The sequence below is a fragment of the Staurois parvus genome, unplaced genomic scaffold (assembly GCF_062004578.1).
Source record: "Staurois parvus isolate SC_StPar_1 unplaced genomic scaffold, SC_StPar_1.0 ptg000344l, whole genome shotgun sequence".
NCBI lineage: Eukaryota > Metazoa > Chordata > Amphibia > Anura > Ranidae > Staurois > Staurois parvus.
Genome location: NW_028318140.1, coordinates 2,516,942 through 2,536,543, shown reverse-complemented (window position 1 = coordinate 2,536,543; position 19,602 = coordinate 2,516,942). Strand labels below are relative to the sequence as shown.

General features: G+C 39.8%; 1 protein-coding gene across 1 annotated transcript in view; it reads left to right on the top strand.

Annotated features, from left to right (window-relative positions):
- The first annotated feature begins 19,171 nt into the window (after window positions 1-19,171).
- The window catches only part of NDNF (neuron derived neurotrophic factor), a 57,047-nt gene continuing 56,616 nt past the window's right edge, over window positions 19,172-19,602 (top strand). Inside the window, exon 1 of the mRNA XM_089684315.1 lies at window positions 19,172-19,464. The gene's annotated coding sequence lies outside the window, so the exon portion shown is untranslated. The remainder of the gene's footprint in view (window positions 19,465-19,602) is intronic.

Here is a 19,602-nt window from a genome sequence, read left to right as displayed (position 1 = left end):
ACACAAAGAAGGGCCACACTGAGAAAAAGTTTCCAACAAGGAGATACAAGAAGTGCAGAAGCACTGGGAAAATTGGTACACGTAGCAGGAATTTCATGATTTCCACAGAGGTTGAAAGGTTCCTCATATGGAAGAGGCAAGGACCAGCCTGCCAGATTCCATGCTGGACCTTTGTACTCAAAGGGAGAAGTATGGGGCACATGCCCCATTGGTCAAGATCCCAGAGGAAAGAGAGAGGCTTCATAAGGACAGGGAAAAGTTCCACCAAACCAGAGGCAACAGACACCCTGTAACTGAAAGTCCTGCAATAAGAATAGGATGAGATCTTCTAAAGCTGGATTAGAATAGAAAATTAGAAACATACAAGTTATTGTGGCAACTGCTTATCTTTAAACCCCCCAAAAAATACAATCTTTTAACACGTGCACAATAGTCACTTTACCATAAACTTTGACTCTCATTCTATAAGCCTACATTAATTTCTCTAGAGCAGGGTTTCTCAACCAGGGTTCAATGGAACCCCAGGTTTCCTCCAGAGTTTGCTAGGGGTTCCTTGAGCAATGAGGAATTTCTGCTTCTCAGATAAGTTCTCACTGATACCACCAGGGGTGGACTGACCATTCGGACACTCGGGCACTGCCCGAGGGCCCAGGGACAGTAGGAGGCCCCATGAGATGCCCCTGGTACCTTTCATAGGCTTTTTTGGGTGTGGTTTGAGTGTGGGCGAAGACACAGGGGCCTCATTATCCACTATTGCCCAGGGGCCCATGAGTTGCCCACCCACCCCTGGACACCACTGATCTTTTTAGCTATCTATAAGAGGGCAATTCTTCCCAATGAACACAAGTGCAAGGAACATTCTTCCCACTGACCATCACACTAATGAAGCATTTTAGCAGGGGGGTCCCTGAGACTGGAAAGTTATTCAAGGGTTCCTTTGTGCTATAAATGTTGAGAAAGTCTGCTCTAGAGCAGTTTTTCTCAACCTTTTTTCAGTCAAGGCACCCTTTATATTCTGCACAATTTTGAGGAACTTTTTAAAATTTTGCAACCATTACAAAATGTAAAAGCAAACTAATAGTTTTACAGGATGCAGCAACATCTGCACATGTAGGACACCTAACATTAGAGGTGATTTATTCTTTCAAAGCAAATACACCTTTGCATATTGGTACTGCCTAGTATTCCATTGTTTCTCTTCTCCCTCAGTTTCTCTCTTTCACTCAGCTAATGTGACCCCAGTGCTGACTGACAGGGGCAAGCAAGGGTGCTGTGCAGGTGCTTCTTATCAACTGATGACATCATTGGTTGTTATGTCACCAAGGGCTAAAAAGTTGTAACATTGCATAATGAAAACCTGTGGCTTTGTGTAATTCAAGCAGGATTGATCCATCTGCTGGCTTGTATACAACTTTTGGCCAATTTGTAGACATTTTGCCAAGGCACCCCTGAAGAAATCTGAAGGCATCCCAGGGTGCCTGGGCACCCTGGTTGCAAAAAGGCTGCTCTAGAGAGTCTCAGTTCTACCTCTTAAAACAAATGTGTATTCTTCCTAAACTTTTTTTGTGCTGTTGAATGTTTCAGATATATTTTTTCCAACTGTTGTATTTATATTACCAAAACATTTTTAAGGATAGAGTGGTTTAAAACCCTGCCAATATTTTTTTTACCTGGGGAGTAGACCCTTCGCTTCTTGTCCTGGGGACACAGCATGAATTAGAGGATATCTCCTAAAGTGATCAGACTTCCCTTCTTATGGTTGCCATACATGCTTTGATAAATAATTAATTCGCTTTCCAATCAATCTCTCTCATAGGAATAATCGATCTATAGCTGAATTGAGATGCCACATACAGGGAAGGAGATTTTGATCACTAGTTGGAAGATACAATCATAAGTTTTCAATTGCATCTCTGTTTTAATTATGCAATCTTATAATTGGATCAATTTAAATACAACCAAATTCATTAACAAAGCATCTCCATACTGCCTATGTAAAACAATCTATAATTTTCTACCCTGGCTAATTGGCTCAGTTTGATCAAATCTGATCTATGTACATCAAGTCTAAATCAATCAGAAGGAACATTTTAATTGAATCACACATTGATTGGTTAATAAAACCAAAAAGCATATGGTTGCCAATAGATAGTTGCCACTGGAATAAATGTCCTCATTGGAAGATTGTCCTTCACCTCCTGGCAATGCCTGGTGACAACTGTAAAATGTTAGATTTTATATTACTTTCTTTTTCAGTGACCAGGACAGATAGGTGGGGCAAATCTACCCTGCATGTACACAGACACTAATAAAAATCTAATGTCCAGAAATCTAAATGTATTAGCCCTTAGTTAGGAAGACAGATGATACAGCCAATGCATTTCGAGGGTTGCTAAAGTTCCCCTTTATCAAGGATTTAACCGCTTTCACGCTGCCCTATAGTAGAACTACTGCTACAGGGCTGCAGGGCTGCGCAAAATCACATATATATATATATATATATATGTGTGATTTGTGTTTCCAGGAAGGGGGGAAGTGTGCGCACCACCCTACCCCCATTGGTGGCTAGGGATGTCAATCACCAGGTCCCAGCCAGAGATTCCCAGCCGGCACCAGGCGATCGTTGGGAAAAGCTGACAGGGGAGAGACCTCTGTGTAAACAACACAGGTCTCTCTCCTGCCAAGGACATGCTGCTTTGTGTTTCTCTACACAGCAGAGAAATACAAAGCAAAATGTTTCCCAAGTAAAACACACATAGCAAATAATGAAAAAAAACACACAGTTAACCCTTTGATCGTCACAGATGTTAACCCCTTTCTGCCCAGTGTCATTAGTACAATGTCTTTGCTTTTTATTAGCACTGATCACTGTATTAGTGTCATTGGGATGTCAGTGGCAGTTAGTCAGTTCCCACCCAGTGTCAGAATGCCCACCGCAGTCGCTGATTGCCGCCATTACTAGTATAAAAAATTTTTACATTTAAATTCCAGTATATATACCGCCTTTTGTAGATGCTATAACGGTCACACAAACCAATTAATTTACATGTTTTGGGATTTTTTTTTAGAAATTTGATTTGTTAAATTTTTTACTGGATATGTTTTATAACAAAAAGTCAAAAATATTGTTTTGTTTTTTTTTCAAAATTGTCAGTCTGTTTTTGTTTATAGCACAAAAAATACAAAATGCAGAGGTGATCAAATATCACCACAAGAAAACTCTATTTATGGGAAAAAGGACACAAATTTTTATTTATGTACAGCATTGCATGAGCACGCGATTGTCAGTTAAAGTAACGCAGTGTCGTATCGCAAAAAATGGCCTGGTCAGGAAGGGGGGTAAATCCTCTGGAGGGCAAGCGGTTAAAAGCTGTATACGACTGGAAAGTGGGACTCAGGGTTCAGGGATTTATTAGTCTGTGTGACATAGAAGTGCTGTGACAGTCAAATAGTGAGCTTAATTGTGGCAGCCCTTCTTTATCACATAGAATAATAAGTCCCTGAACCCTTTTCCATAGCATTACTTCCCTTTCATGTTGATTTTAAATCCCTGATCAAGGAGGACTTTACCAACACCCCAAATTCATTGGAGGTAATATATTATGTTATCCCGAATAAGGACTAATACATTTAGATTAGACTCTTTAACCGCCTCCCGCCCGCCATATAGTAATATGACGGACACAATGTGGTTCTCTCGTTCTGGGAGGACGTCATATGATGTCCTCCCATTCTAAACGTGCATGCGCGGCTTCCGGAGCGCACAGCGCGGCGGTCGGCGGTATGCTGTGTCCCTCAGACACAGCGGATCACCGATCCACGGAAAGAACCGAAGATGTCGGCTCGGTCATGTGATCAGCTGTGTCCAATCACAGCTGATCACACGTAAACAGGGAAATGCCGGTTATCGGCATTTCTCTCCCCACGAACTGTCACGCTGACAGCTCGTGAGGAGAGGAGAGCCGGTAATCGGCATTCTTTGGAGGGGACATGTACACAGATCATCAGCACTGATGATCAGTGTACCCTGATGATCTGTGTAGCCCCAGCAGCGCCACCTGTCAGTGCCCATCAGTGCCAGCTCTCAGTGCTCATCCATGCCACCTATCAGTGCCCATCAGTGCCACATCAGTGCCACATTTCAGTGCCCATCTGAGCTGCCTTTCAGTGTCACCCATCAGTGCCAGTCAGTGCCACCTATCAGTGCTGCCAGTCAGTACCGCCTATCAGTGCATGTCAGTGCTGCCTATCAGTGCCGCCTAACAGTGTCAGTCAGTGCCAACTAACAGTGCCAGTAAGTGCCGCCTATCAGTGCCAGTAAGTGCCGCCTATCAGTGCCACCTATCAGTGCCGCCTATCAGTGCCATATATCAGTGCTGCCTATCAGTGCCCATCAGTGATGCCTGTCAATGCCCATCAGTGCCACCTACCAGTGCCTCCTCATCAGTGCCCATCAGTGCCACCTATCATTGTCCATTAGTGCAGCCTATCAGTGCCCATCACTGCAGCCCCATTAGCACACATCAGTGAAGGAGAAAAAGCACTTATTTACAAAATTTTATAACAAAAACTAAGAAAAAACTTTTTTTCTTCAAAATTTTCAGTGGTTTTTGGTTTGTTTAAGAAAAAATAAAAACCCAGAGGTGATTAAATACCACCAAAATAAAGCTCTATCTGTCTCAAAAAAATGATAAAAATTTCATATGGGTACAGTGTTGCATAACCGCACAATTGTAATTCAAAGTGCAACAGCGCTGAAAGCTGGAAATTGGCCTGGGCAGGAAGGGGGCATAAGTGCCCTGTAGGCTAGTGGTTAACAATGGGTCTGCCAATCACTTTATTTTTCATTATGGTGCTTCCCAAAGCCTCTAATGTGCTGCATTAGCCAGAACATTGTGCGCCATGAATTAGATTTTATCCAATAACGGTGGAAATAAGCAGCAGAGTCTCATATCCTCAGTCTGTAGAAATAAAACCTGACAATTTGTAATCCTTCCCTACTCAAAACAAAAAAAAACTAAGAAAAAAAAGGTTTTATCTACATACACACTTGATGTGATGTGTAAATGTAATACTTACCAGCATTTATTACTCTTTAGTATGTCAGCATCCCCTTCTCTGGATTGAGGATTGAGGAACTCACTCATAGTGACAATATCTTGGCCACTATCTTGACGTGTCCACAATTGTCTGTCATAGCTCATCCTCTCTGCCCTAGTCTCTCATGCTGTGACTTGATACAAAGTTTCAATGTATAATTAGGGTGATAGGGCAGCACAGTGGCTAAATGGTCAGCACTTCCACCTGGCAGTTCTGGGGTTGTTGGTTCAAATCCCAGCCACAGCACCTCCTGCCTGGAGTTTGCATGTTGTCCATATGCTTGTGTAGGTTTCCTCCTACACTCCAAAGACATGCTGGTAGGTTAATTGAATCCTGTCTAAATTGTTCCTAATATGTGTATGTATGAATGTAAGTTAGGGACTTTAGATTGTACACCCCTTGAGGGTTAGGGACTGATGTGAATGTACAATATATATATACAAGCGCTGTGTAAATTGACAGCACTATATAAGTACCTGAAATAAATAAATCAGTGGGTAGAGAGGGCTAGGATTGACCTTTCAGCTTGATTTAGACAGAACTGTCTGTATGGGTATTCCTCTTAAGGATGGACATTTTACTCTTTTAATGACAGTAGATTTACATTGTACAACTTTTTTTTCAATAGAGGTTAATAACTATGTGTGTTTTTTACTTTTCCCTTTTTTGAGTGAATGAGTAAGAGTACACTGTTGTCCCTGCTCATTCACATTGAGGGAGATGCTGTTATTGTTCAATAGGGCTTCCAGAATCTGAGCCCCCTGCTCACAGACCAACCACAATTTTTTGTGACACGGCACTGCATCACTTTAACTGATAATTGCACAGTCATGCAACTCTGCACCCAAATGAGATTCATGTCCTTTTTTTCCCCACAAATGGAGCTTTCTTTTGGTGGTATTTGATCACCTCTGTGTTTTTTATTTTTTGCACTATAAACAAAAAAAATTACCAACAATTTAAAAAAACAAAAAAAAATTTTTTACTTTTTGCTATAAAACATATCCAGTAAAAAAAATTAAAAAATCTAATTTCGTCATTAATTTAGGCCAAAATGTAGTCTGCTACATGTCTTTGCTAAAATAAATTCCAATACGTGTACATTAATTGGTTTATAGTGTCAACAAATGGCGGTACATACTGTATATTGGAATTTTAATTTTTTTTATACTAGTAATGGCAGCTATCAGCGAATTATAGAGGGACTGCGGGACTGACATTCTGACACAGGGGGGGGGAAATGACTAACTGCCACTGACATCCCTAGTGACACTTATACAGTGATCAGTGCTAATAAAAAGCATTGACACTGTACTAATGACACTGGACAGGAAGGGGTTAGCATCTGGGGTGATCAAAGGGCTAACTGTGTGCTGTGTGCTGTTTTACAAACTGTGCTTACTGTGTAAGCATGCTGCTTTGTATTGCTCTGCTATGCAGCATGCTGGTGCTGACAGCTAGGGGAGAGATTTGAATTGTTTACATACAGACCTCTCCCCTGTCAGTGTTCCTCAGCAATCGCCAGGTGCCAGAGGGGAATCTCTGGCAGGGACCCAGTGATCGACAGCTGTAGCCGCCAATAACAGTGTGGATAGGGCGCCTCACACGCGTGCATGCCCCCTTACCCGGAAATACAAAGTCACGTATATATACGTGATTTTGCGCAGACCTGCCGCCCTGTAGCAGTAGTTCTGCTGTAAGGCAGTCGGGAAGTGGTTAAAATGAAATGATTACATTTTTATTTTTTTGCTTTGGTACATGTTCCCCATGGTAGTGCCCAGCCCCCCATGCCATTTGTTTGACCTTAGCCTACAAAATGGTAATTTACTGTTTTTTAACTTTCAACTACTAGTAGCTTCAAAGGGGGTTCAGTTTGGCACCCAAACTTTAGTAATGTTTGCCAAACCTACTTAACCTAGGTATGTTTGGTTCAGCCATAGAGGTGACTGAGGAGTCACCTGCCTACATTACACAGATGGCATAGTCTCAACCTCGGCAAAGTCAGTTGACTGGATCAAGGAATACCTCTTAATGCTGGAACTTAAGGTACGCCTCTTAATGATAAAATGTACAGCTTTTTAAAAAAAATATGATGCCATGTATTGTGATTAGTTAGGAATTTGTTCACATAGACTTCCGGGTATGTTTGGTTCACCCCTAGAACAGATTGAGGAAATCCTTCTTCCTGCCTACAGCACATGTATGGCTTAGTCCCAACCTAGGCAGTCAATTGACTAGTCTAGAACTCAAGATATACTGTACCTTTTAATGATAAAATGTACATTTTTGGGGGGAAAATACTGTGACTGTATATTGTGATTAGTTATGAATTTGTTCTCGTAAAGTTACAGAAAGATCCACTTTGAGCATATGCCCACAATGAACATCAGTGGTCATAATAAGTTAATACTAAAGATACAAGTAGGAGAAGCTGTAGATATGATGTTAGGTCATTGCCACCACCTCTGACAGTTTACCTTTGCTGTTTATCCCTCGTTGTTGAAGTTTCCCTTCACTTCCTATCCTGGAGTCCTGGAGACATTACAGCTAGTTATAGGAAATCTTTCTAAGCCCCTGTTCCTGCTTAAAGTGTTACTAAACCCACAATGGTAAAATCATTCTGTATATGCAGTAAAGCATGCTTGTTTGACTCACTGTGGAACCTAAGGGGTTCATCCTCTGCATTGTGTAAATAGGCTGTTTGATCATGACTTCTCTGATCCTCCCCTTCTTCCAGTCTCCCCCTCCTATCTTCTGATAAGGCATATTGTATGGAGTCACTCTGCACATGCTCAGTTTGGTAGGTATTGCTGGAGAGGTTATTTTTTTTCTTGGGAAAGTGCATGTGATCAGTACAGGGCCAATCAGCACTGTCCAGACAGAGGTCAGGAGTTCTGTATCCTTCTAGAGCAGAAAGAAAACTCCTCCTACAAGCTTTAACCAGTACTCGGCTGGACACTGAGAGAAGTCACAAGACTGCTCTAACTGCTTGCATTTCCATGTTCCAGGGTCCTGGGTTTAGTAACACCTTAAGTGTTTTTCTGTTTGTTTTCTTATGCTTGACTATGCAATTTGTGTCCATAGAAATGAATTGATGCAAATCACACTGCAAAGAATGGCATATAATTTGACCTGGAATGCAGTGCCATTCCTGTCCAAATCACATGCGGTTTCCCCACCGCTCTTGTGTGAACTCAAGCTTGCCCAGGGGCGGACTGACCATTTGGAAACTCAGGCACTGCCTGAGGGCCCGGGGTCAGTAGGGGGCCCCATGAGATGCCCCTGGTACCTTTTTCATAGGCTTTTTTGAGTTTGGGCAAGGACACAGGGGCCCCATGATCCCCTATTGCCCGGGGGCCCCATGAGTTGTCAGTCCACCCCTGAGCTTGCCCCATGCTGTCCCACAACTAAAAGCAACTTCACAGGTCTGGGGATTTTAAATCTCCATGGTTTTCTCTCCTTTCCTTGCAGCAGGCTAGACGGCTTCTGATTAGTCAGCCTATACTGTCATTTCTGCAACGAGAGGAGAGAAATCCATGGGTATTTCAAATCCCCAGACCTGTGAAGTGGCTTTCTCTCTTCTCCTTGCAGGGATGACAGTATGGACTAGACGACTTCTGATTGGTCAGCACTGTGACAGTTCTGACCAATCAGAAGCCGTCTATCCCACAGCAAAGAGAGGAGAGAAAGCAGCGGGGATTTCAAATCCCCAGACCTGTAAAGAGGCTTTTAGTTGTGTGACAGCATGGGATCGATACATGGAGATTTCCAGCACCACTCTTGTGTGAACTCAGGCTATGACAAGCAAGGGTTCACACAGGAGTAAAGGGGAAAATGCATGCGACTCTGGCACTGCATTCCTGTTCAAGTCACATATCATTCTTTGAGGTGTGATCTGTGCCCATTCATTTTGGACATAAAACGCAACGCAATGTATCAGTTCTCGGTATCGGCGAGCACTTGACTGAAGGTATCGGTACTCGTACTGGTCGATAAACAAAAAGGTATTGGTGCATAACTACTGAACATGCAGAATCCAATTCTTTCCAGTTGTCTCTGTTCACACTTGTACGCCCAATCACCCTACACTCAACCAAGCACATGAGCTTTTGTTTTTTGCATGTTCAAGCATTAGACTGCGCTTGTAAACAAGCGATACATGTGTTTGAGCATGTTTTAATGCCAGGAGAACTCCTCTCCTCTTCTAGAACTGCTTCTCCCCCATGCCCAGCCCAGGAAACAAACTTCTGCAGATTGATACACGTCTACAAACACTTGCACAAAGTTTGCAAAATGCTTCAAAATCACTATACTCCGCACAGATGTAAATGGAGGTTAAAGTGCAACTCTTAGGCCATGTTCACATTTGGCAATTTGGAATCGGCAGCAGAATCACTGCGATTGTGTCCGTGATACCAAATCATCGCAAAACACTTGATGCCCGTTTGGGACATTATTCTTAATGTCACCCCAAACACTGTGCAATTTTGCCATGATTGTCATGCAACAGAAACATGTGGAATCGCAGCAAATCATGCAAAGCTTGTCACTATAAAAAGGAACAGACGCGCATAGGGCAGCCTATTGAAGTGAAAGGGCTGCCATGTGTGTGAGATGTGGAAACATGCAAATCGCTGAAAAACCTGCTACAGATCTGAACTGCACCTTACAGTTCTCAGCAGAATCGGTCTCCTCATTGAAGAACTTCCCCCTTACCTCAGGTTCTGGTGGCAACTGTAAAATGTGGGATTTCCCAACACTGTCTGCTTTGGCGATAATGGCCACAGGGACGGGACGAAGCGAAAGTGAATCTACCTTCACAGGAGGGACACAGACAGCAATAAAAAAAATTGTCAGGGGGTCTAACCCTTCCACTAAAACTAAATGTTTATGTAAGCTTTCAGTATCAAAGTATAAGTTCAGAACTGAACAACCTTTGATGATTTAAACATTAAGAAATGAAATAAAAGAGCACATCTGGATTCAGAGCAGTAACCACACATGTAGTGAGATGTTTAGAGTACAAGGAACGTGTGTCTTTGTTTGCTATAGACAGGTTGTGTTTGCTGGTCTGGGTGGGATCTGTCATCAGCTATATGTATGTGGCTAGCAAGACTGTCACCACCAGGCCTTGAGGATGAACTGCTAAGCGGAGTCATCTTTATTTTCATGAAGGCACTTTTGAACAGTTATAAGAAACAGGGCCATTGAAATGTAGTACTGCCTTAGGCATTGTAATACGTTACTCAGCTTGCACTGAATACAGAACTTGACAAACTCAAGAAACATTCTTTTTTTACGTTACTGTTTGAAAAACTGTTTAAGGATGCGTTCACACCAGTTGGTGTGTAGTATGCTCTATGTCCTGCGTACATTGCATTCAACTCTATGCATCCCAGGGAGTTGCAATGCGTTGTAGTGCATCACAGCGCACTGCGTAAAAATGCAACCTGTCCTACTTTGTTTTGGCATACACAAATGCAGCATGTTGGTGTGAACGGAAACAATAGGTAATACGGCAAATGCTCACTTCTTTATATTGCTATCTGTATTTCCACTAATTTATTATATATATATATGTATATATATATATATACACAGTGTATATACTGTATATATATATATATATATATATATATACAGTATATATACACTATATTGCCAAACGTATTGTGGCTCCTGCCTTTACACGCACATGAACTTTAATGGCATCCCAGTCTTAGTCCATAGGGTTCATTATTGAGTTGGCCCACCCTTTGCAGGTATAACAGCATCATCTCTCCTGGGAAGGATGTCCACAAGGTTTAGGAGTGTGTCTATGGGAATGTTTGACCATTCTTCCAGAAGTGCATTTCTGAGGTCAGGCACTGATGGTGGATGAGAAGGCCTGGCTCGCAGTCTCCACTCTAATTCATCCCAAAGGTGTTCTGTCGGGTTGAGGTCAGGACTCTGTGCAGGTCAGTCAAGTTCCTCCACCCTAAACTCTCTCATCCATGTCTTTATGGACCTTGCTTTGTGCACTGGTGCGCAGTCATGTTGGAACAGGAAGGGGCCATCCCCAAACTGTTCCCACAAAGTTGGGAGCATGAAATTGTCCAAAATGTCTTGGTATTCTGAAGCCTTAAGAGTTCCCTTCACTAGAACTAAGGGACCAAGCCCAACCCCTGATAAACAACCCCACACCATAATCCCCCCTCCACCAAACTTTACACTTGGCACAATGCCTCAGACAAGTACAGTTCTCTTGGCAACCGCCAAACCTAGACACGTCCATCGGATTGCCAGACAGAGAAGCATGATTTGTCACTCCAGAGAACACGTCTTCTGTGCTACAGAGTCCAGTGGTGGTATGATTCACACCACTGCATCCGATGCTTTGCATTGCACTTGGTGATGTAAAGCTTGGATGCAGCTGCTCGGCCATGGAAACCCATTCCATGAAGCTCTCTATGCTCTCCGTTGTTGTGCTAATCTGAAGGCCACATGAAGTTTGGAGGTCTTTAGCTATTGACTCTGCAGTGGGCGACTTCTACACACTATGCACTTCAGCATGCACTGACCCCACTCTGTCATTTTACATGACCTACCACTTTGTGGCTGAGTTGCTGTTGTTCCCAGTTGCTTCCACTTTATTATAATACCACTAACAGTTGACCGTGGAATATTTAGCAGTAAGGAAGTTACTTATTGCACAGGTGACAACCTATCACGGTACCTCGTTTGAATTCACTGAGCTCCTGACAGCGGCCAATTCTTTCACAAATGTTTGTAGAAGCAGTCTGCATACCTAGGTGCTTTATTTTATACACCTATGGCCATGGAAGTGATTGGAGCACCTGAATCCAATGGTTTGGAGGGGTGTTCTAATACTTTTGGCAATATAGTGTATATATATATATATATATATATATATATATATATATATATATATGGTCCCTAACTCACATTCTTACATATACTAGGGCCACTTTGGACAGGAGTCAAGTAACCTACCAGCATGTATTTGGAGTGTGGGAGGGAACTGGAGTACCCAGAGGAAACCAATACAAGCATACGGAGAACATGAAAACTCCATGCAGGTAGTGCAATGGTTGGGATTCAAACCAACAACCCTAGTGCTAGTGAAGACACCTTTCCCAATGACCATTGTCTTAGAGGAGAGTTCACTTCACTTTGTAGCGTTTCTGGGGTAAATTTACTAAAAGCAAATAGGTTGTTCATTTTACAAGGGAAATTGCTTTTTGCAAGATAATTTTTCCCAGAGCTTAGTGAATGAGGTGAAGCACTGCTGACATCCATCATGTGCAAGAAAAAATGCTGTTTTTTTTTTCTTCTTTTCCTGTATGTGATTTGGTATTCTTTAATACTGTCTTGTCTGGTCTCTCTTTCCCCCTTCATCAATATGCTAATGACATTTTTACATAACAAGTTTCTGTTTTCATTACATACCTTATTTTAGACCCAGTTACATCATCATTAGGCCTTTGTGCTTTTTAATGCAATGCAGACATGTCTTAGCCGATGAGAGGGGCTGGCAGGGTGCTGGACATAATTGCCTGAAAACAGGAAGCTGTGGTAATGTCCATGTGTGATCTTGAGCCTCCCTGAACTGAAATTAATGAAAAGGGGGGGGGGTGCAGGGGGACAGGGGCAGCAAGGATGGGAAGTAAAGGGCTAGATGATGCAGGATATGCTTCAGCCAGGAACTTAGGTAAGCTCTGTCTGACTTGCTGTCACTTCTAATGCACACTGTGAGAAGCTCGGGGTGTGCAGTGAAATCAGAGTAAGCTACTTCAGTACAGGCTTGCACAACTGTAAGGTAAAGATGGAGTTCAGCTTTAAAGAACAATTACTTAGAAAAATGGACATTGTTTTTGATAAGTGAACAGCCTTTATGCCTTCAATAAATAAACACCAACATCATATGAAAAAACAGTTGTTTGAGGGTCTGATTATTTATGATGGAATGATCAGAAGCCCTTAGATAGCTTTAATTGATGCAAAACGAATTAAAGATGAACTCCAGGAATTCAGACACATTCTAAGATTGTAAGTCCAGTGAGGTGTATGTTACCTTGTGGACCTATTTCTTTAATTTACAATTTTAATTTTTACTGAGCACCGGGAGTACAGCTACCGCTATACTTTCAATGCTCCAATTCTGGACCTTCTGGTCTCAGCTCCAGGGCATGCAGCTGCTCTGCCTGCCCCTCCCCTCCTCTTGCCCAATCATAGGGCATAATTTATATTATGTGAACCCATTCACAAAATACAAAGCTTTGTGTGAATGGACAGCAGAGGGGAGGGGCAGGAAGAGCTTTTGTGCAGGAGAAGATAACGTCTTTCCTGTCAGAGGTCTGCAAGTATAGGGATAGCTCTGTTTGAACTGAAAACCCGCTAGAAACGGTCACGTCAATCAACTGCGGCCGTGGAATTCCCTTTCTTGCAGCCACATGTAACAAAGAAGTTGGGGGATGCTGTTGACCATTGAAGTAAATGGGCATCTCTATGCATGACACGTGGAAACCTGTGTAAATAGCACTTTGAAAATTGCAAGCGTGAACAATCCATGATGCCTAAACGGGGCCTAAAGGAGGTTTATAAAACTGGTCATTTTTTTTTGGCTGTTGTGTCCCATTGAGATTTCCCTTCACTGCCCGATCCCATAGCCACAACAGAAAGTGAGAGGAAATCCTTCCAAAGTGCGGGAAATCCCTTGTAGGTACCAGAACTAGTATCCTCACTGGAATATTTGCCCTATTTTCCTGTTCTGGTGACCACTCAAAATCTGATGATAATGGTCAGTTGTACTTTAAAGCAGAACTCCAGGTTTCAGTTTGTTTGAACCAAGCTGGTCATCCCTTTAGAGGGAGCTTTGTATTCTATGAATGGATACAAAACTTCCTCTGATTGGCTGAGTCGGTGAGGCAAGTGCATGATGTCACAATCTCCACCTCTATCAATCAAAGGAAGTTTTGTGTTCATTCTTAGAATACAAATCTCCTGGTGAAGGACTGAGCAGTTTTCCACCCTCCTTGATTTTGTTCCAGGAGAAGGCCGAGAAGTTCTTGTCCTGCTGCAGGAACACAGCGTCGTATACTGTATGTAGCTGCGCTCCCTGCAGGCGCATCTGTTACTGACATAAATAGTTTGTTTAGACCGGCTTGATTCAAATGAAGGATTTCAAGTTCACTAAAACATGTAGATCAGATGTAAACCTAAAGATGCCTTAGAAAAAAGGCTCCACAGTGGCTGAAGAAGCTCAAGCGTGAATTTAGCCTAAGGGCTCATTCACATGGGTGTCCAAAGGATTGTAACAGCAGGTGTTTGGACCATGGTTTTGCCACCCCCCCCCCCCCCAACTGCTCACTAAAACTAGAACATGTATCTCCTCAGGGATAAAATGAAATGTCATGTTGTTGGTGGACGTTATCCCCTACGAATGCGACCCATTCAAAGTGCAATGCAGTAAGTTAACATTTCTAGTGGAAGTGACATATTTCATGTGGAGTGACATATTGCCTCCTCACGGCCTGTCAAATACCCTATGCAAAGATCACTTTTCAGAGGGGCCGCAGTATAGCCGTACGTGTGAACGAGCCTTTGGAAACTTTTGACTTCAATTATTTTGACTCCAGAATCTATACACAGGTGGCATTTATTATTGCTATTAACCTATCTAGAGGAACGTCTACTTAAAATACACAAACCGAGTAGGTGTAAGAAGTAAGTAGCAATTTCCATTAGGGAGTAAGTGCTTACATCTGATCTGAATCGCACTATATTCGCTTCATGTGATTGATCGTCTGGAAGAAGCCAGGGTACCAGCGTGCTGTTTCTCATTATCTCATACATGCAAGTCAAAGCTGGGAGACTTTACAGTACAGCAACACATCTTTCATCCACTTTTATAACAATATAATCCGATTTTCTAGAGTTAAACAATCTATTGCGGATAATATAAAATTTATGTTTATGATTCAAAATAAAAATAAAGGCGGTAGTTTTAATGCCCCCATTCCCAGGTTGAGCCAATACATTAGAAAGTTAAACAAATTTAATTTGTGTTTTATTTAAAGGAAAAACACTGCAGTGCTGGTTGTATAATAGCTTGGAAGTGACCTGCGTGTGTATTTGAGACATCCTTGTAATTTACAGCCTAATTCCAATTTAGTCCCGATAAGGCCTTGGATAAAGTGTTATGTTTTTTAGATTTTTTTTTCTCTTGGCATTTTATACATGCCTGCATATTTTAATAAAAGCAGTGTGACCACAGATTTGGTTTGGCAGCAGGTTTATGAAACAGTTTGCATTTGGTATGGTGTCTGGAAACTCCACGGCTTGGACTATTTATTCAAAAAATAAGCTTGTTTTCTTTTCCTCTCCCAACTTCAAACTGCTTCTTTTTCACAAAAAAACTACATTTTTCTAGCTTCAACTACGCTGCGAAAATTAAAGTGAGGTATTGGTTTTTAAATTACTATAAACTTATTACAGATGCACATACTTTTTTTTTTATATGTAATGTCTTCCAATCATCAAACTGCAACATGTTTGCTAATATAGAATAAAAATGTTTTTCACTTGTTACAGATGGATAAGGCTATGGCATATCTTTTTATCTATCTTTGTTTTTTTACATAATTTTGGCCAATCAACAAAATGCCACATGTTGTCTATCTATCTATCTATATATATATATATATATATATATATATATATATATATATATATATATATATATAGTTGTAGATAGGCAGAGGTTTGCATGTTTGTTACCGTTTTTTAAACGTAATTTCTACCTTTTGTCAAACTACCAAATCTTTGCTGATATATTACCAAAATGTAATATATATATATATATATATATATAAAATTTATTTATTTTTTAATGGACATGACATACTTTTTTACATAACTTCGCCAATAGTCTCACCAAATACAGATTTGCTACTGTAAAATTATAATTTAGATAGATAGATAGATAGATATAGTATATTACATAATTTCTACTATTATGACCCCACATTTGCTACGAAAAAATATAAAATACATTTACAGTTTTTATGACATGGGAAAAAGAAATATATAAAATATCAATATACACAATTAGCAGAGAGATATATAGATAGATAGACAGATAGACAGATAGATAGATAGATAGATAGATAGATAGATAGATAGATAGATAATTGATAGACAGACTTAAGGCGGCCATACATAGATCAAAATTTGCCTGGTTCAGCAGGGACCAGCTGCATTTCAATCCATGTATGTGCAGCCTGGTTATGCACAAGTTGATCTATCGATTGACTTGTGTACAACCAACCTGTTGGGTTTTTCTTGAACAATCAGTGCCGCTGGCTATAGCCGGTAACATTGATCACTGTATTCTTGTAGCAGGTAAGGCTTCCCGCTGTCAGAATACAATCCCGCAGTGAGAACGATAGATAGATATAGACAGATAATAGATGTATATAGATAGATATAGACAGATAATAGATGTGTCTAGATAGATATAGACAAATAATAGATGTATAAAGATAGATATAGACAGATAATAAATGTATATAGATAGATATAGACAGATAATAGATGTATATAGATAGATATAGACAAATAATAGATGTATATAGATATAGACAGATAATAGATGTATATTGATAGATATAGACAGATAATAGATGTATATAGATAGATATAGACAGATAATAGATGTATATAGATAGATATAGACAGATAATAGATGTATATAGATAAATATAGACAGATAATAGATGTATATAGATAAATATAGATATAGACAGATAATAGATGTATATAGATAGAGAGAGATAATAGATGTGTATAGCTAGATATAGACAGATAATAAATGTATAAAGAGAGATATAGACAGATGATAGATGTGTATATATAGATATAGACAGATAATAGATGTATATAGATAGATAATAGATGTGTATAGCTAGATATAGACAGATAATAAATGTATAAAGAGAGATATAGACAGATGATAGATGTGTATATATAGATATAGACAGATAATAGATGTATATAGATAGATAATAGATGTATATAGATAGATATAGACAGATAATAGATGTGTATAGATAGATAATAGATGTATATAGATAGATATAGACAGATAATAGATGTATATAGATAGATATTAGATGTGTATAGATAGATATAGACAGATAATAGATGTATATAGATAGATAATAGATGTGTATAGATAGATATAGACAGATAATAGATGTATATAGAGAGATAATAGATGTGTATAGATAGATATAGACAGATAATAGATGTATATAGATAGATAATAGATGTGTATAGATAGATATAGACAGATAATAGATGTATATAGATAGATAATAGATGTGTATAGATAGATATAGACAGATAATAGATGTATATAGATAGATATTAGATGTGTATAGATAGATATAGACAGATAATAGATGTATATAGATAGATATTAGATGTGTATAGATAGATATAGACAGATAATAGATGTATACAGCACTGAGAAAACCTTTTGGCGCTATATAAATACTGTATAATATTATATAGATAGATATAGACAGATAATAGATGTGTATAGATAGATAGTAGATGTGTATAGATAGAAATAGACAGATAATAGATGTGTATAGATAGATATAGACAGATAATAGATGTATATAGATAGATCATATATGTATATAGATAGATAGTAGATGTGTATAGATAGATAATAGATGTGTATAGATAGAAATAGACAGATAATAGATGTGTATAGATCGATATAGACAGATAATAGATGTATATAGATAGATCATAGATATAGAGATGATAGATGTGTATAGATATATAATAGATGTACAGTATATAGATATAGAGATGATAGGTGTGTATAGATATATAATAGATGTACAGTATATAGACAGATATAGATATAGAGAAGATAGATGTGTATAGACAGATATATACAGATAATAGATGTATATAGACAGATAATATATGTATATATATAGATCATAGATATAGAGATGATAGATGTGTATAGATAAATATAGATAGATCATAGATGTATATAGATAGATAATAGATGTATATAGACAGATAGTAGATGTGTATAGATAATAGATGTATATAGACAGATAGTAGATGTGTATAGATAGACAATAGATGTATATAGACAGATGATGTGTATAGATAGGTAATAGATGTATATAGACAGATAGTAGATGTGTATAGATAGATAATAGATGTACAGTTTATAGAAAGATATAGAGATGGTAGATGTATATAGATAGTTCCTACATATGGTACATGTATATAGATAGATAATAGATGTATATAGACAGAGAGTAGATGTATATAGATAAATAGATGTACAATATATAGATAGATCATACATATGGTAGATGTATATAGATAGATCGTAGATGTATATAGACAGAGAGTAGATGTATATAGATAAATAGATGTACAGTATATAGATAGATCATACATATGGTAGATGTATATAGACGGATCATAGATGTATATAGACAGATAGTAGATGTGTATAGGTAGATAATAGATGTACAGTATATAGATAGATCATACATATGGTAGATGTATATAGATAGATCATAGATGTATATAGACAGATAGTAGATGTGTACAGGTAGATAATAGATGTACAGTATATAGATATAGAGATGGTAGATGTATATAGATAGACCATAGATATAGAGATGATATATGTGTATATGATAGATCTTGGATGCTCCCAGCAGCAGCAGTATTTTGTTTCCTCCAGCTCCATAAGCTCCTAGACAGGCTGTCAGCCAGTAACCCTTTGCTGTACCCAGCTCCTCTCCATCTATTGTCATCCCAGGCTCTGATGCCTGCCTGTGCCCCTGCCTTTGTTTTTATAGTGAAGGTGGGCGGGGTTTGGTACCATTCAGAAAGTCAGCCTGGAGAATGTCGGGCGTCGATTGGCGGAAGACTCGGTGGCCTCGCTCGTTGGTTGGTTGGTGGCTGTGCGGAGGGGAGGGGAGGCTGTGACATCCCGCAGACCAATGCTGTGTAGTATCAGAGTGAGATCAGCTCGGCCAGCACAGAGCCGACACTCGGGGACACGGAAAGTTTTGTGCAGTCTGCCCAGCCAGACACATACATGCCAAGAACTTGTGTAGGGCGGACTGGTGAGGATCTAGGATTCCAGGGCACAGCAGCCTCCATCTCTGGTGTGTGGGTGACATTTCTGATGCTTTGCTTGTCACTTTCCTCCAACTTTGATCAGGACTGAAGGAAGGAAGCTGTGACTGCGATCTGATTGGTAACAAGTGACTGGCACCAGGGGCTCCAGCTTGCAAGGGTAGCAGAAAGGTAAGTCATGGGTTAATTCTGTCTTTGTAATACTGGCCATACACACTTCAATTTTTTATCCAATCACAAACAATCCAAAGCCATAGCTTTCCTTCCGATTGATTCAGATCAGATTCGATCAAACTGAGTCGATTGGCC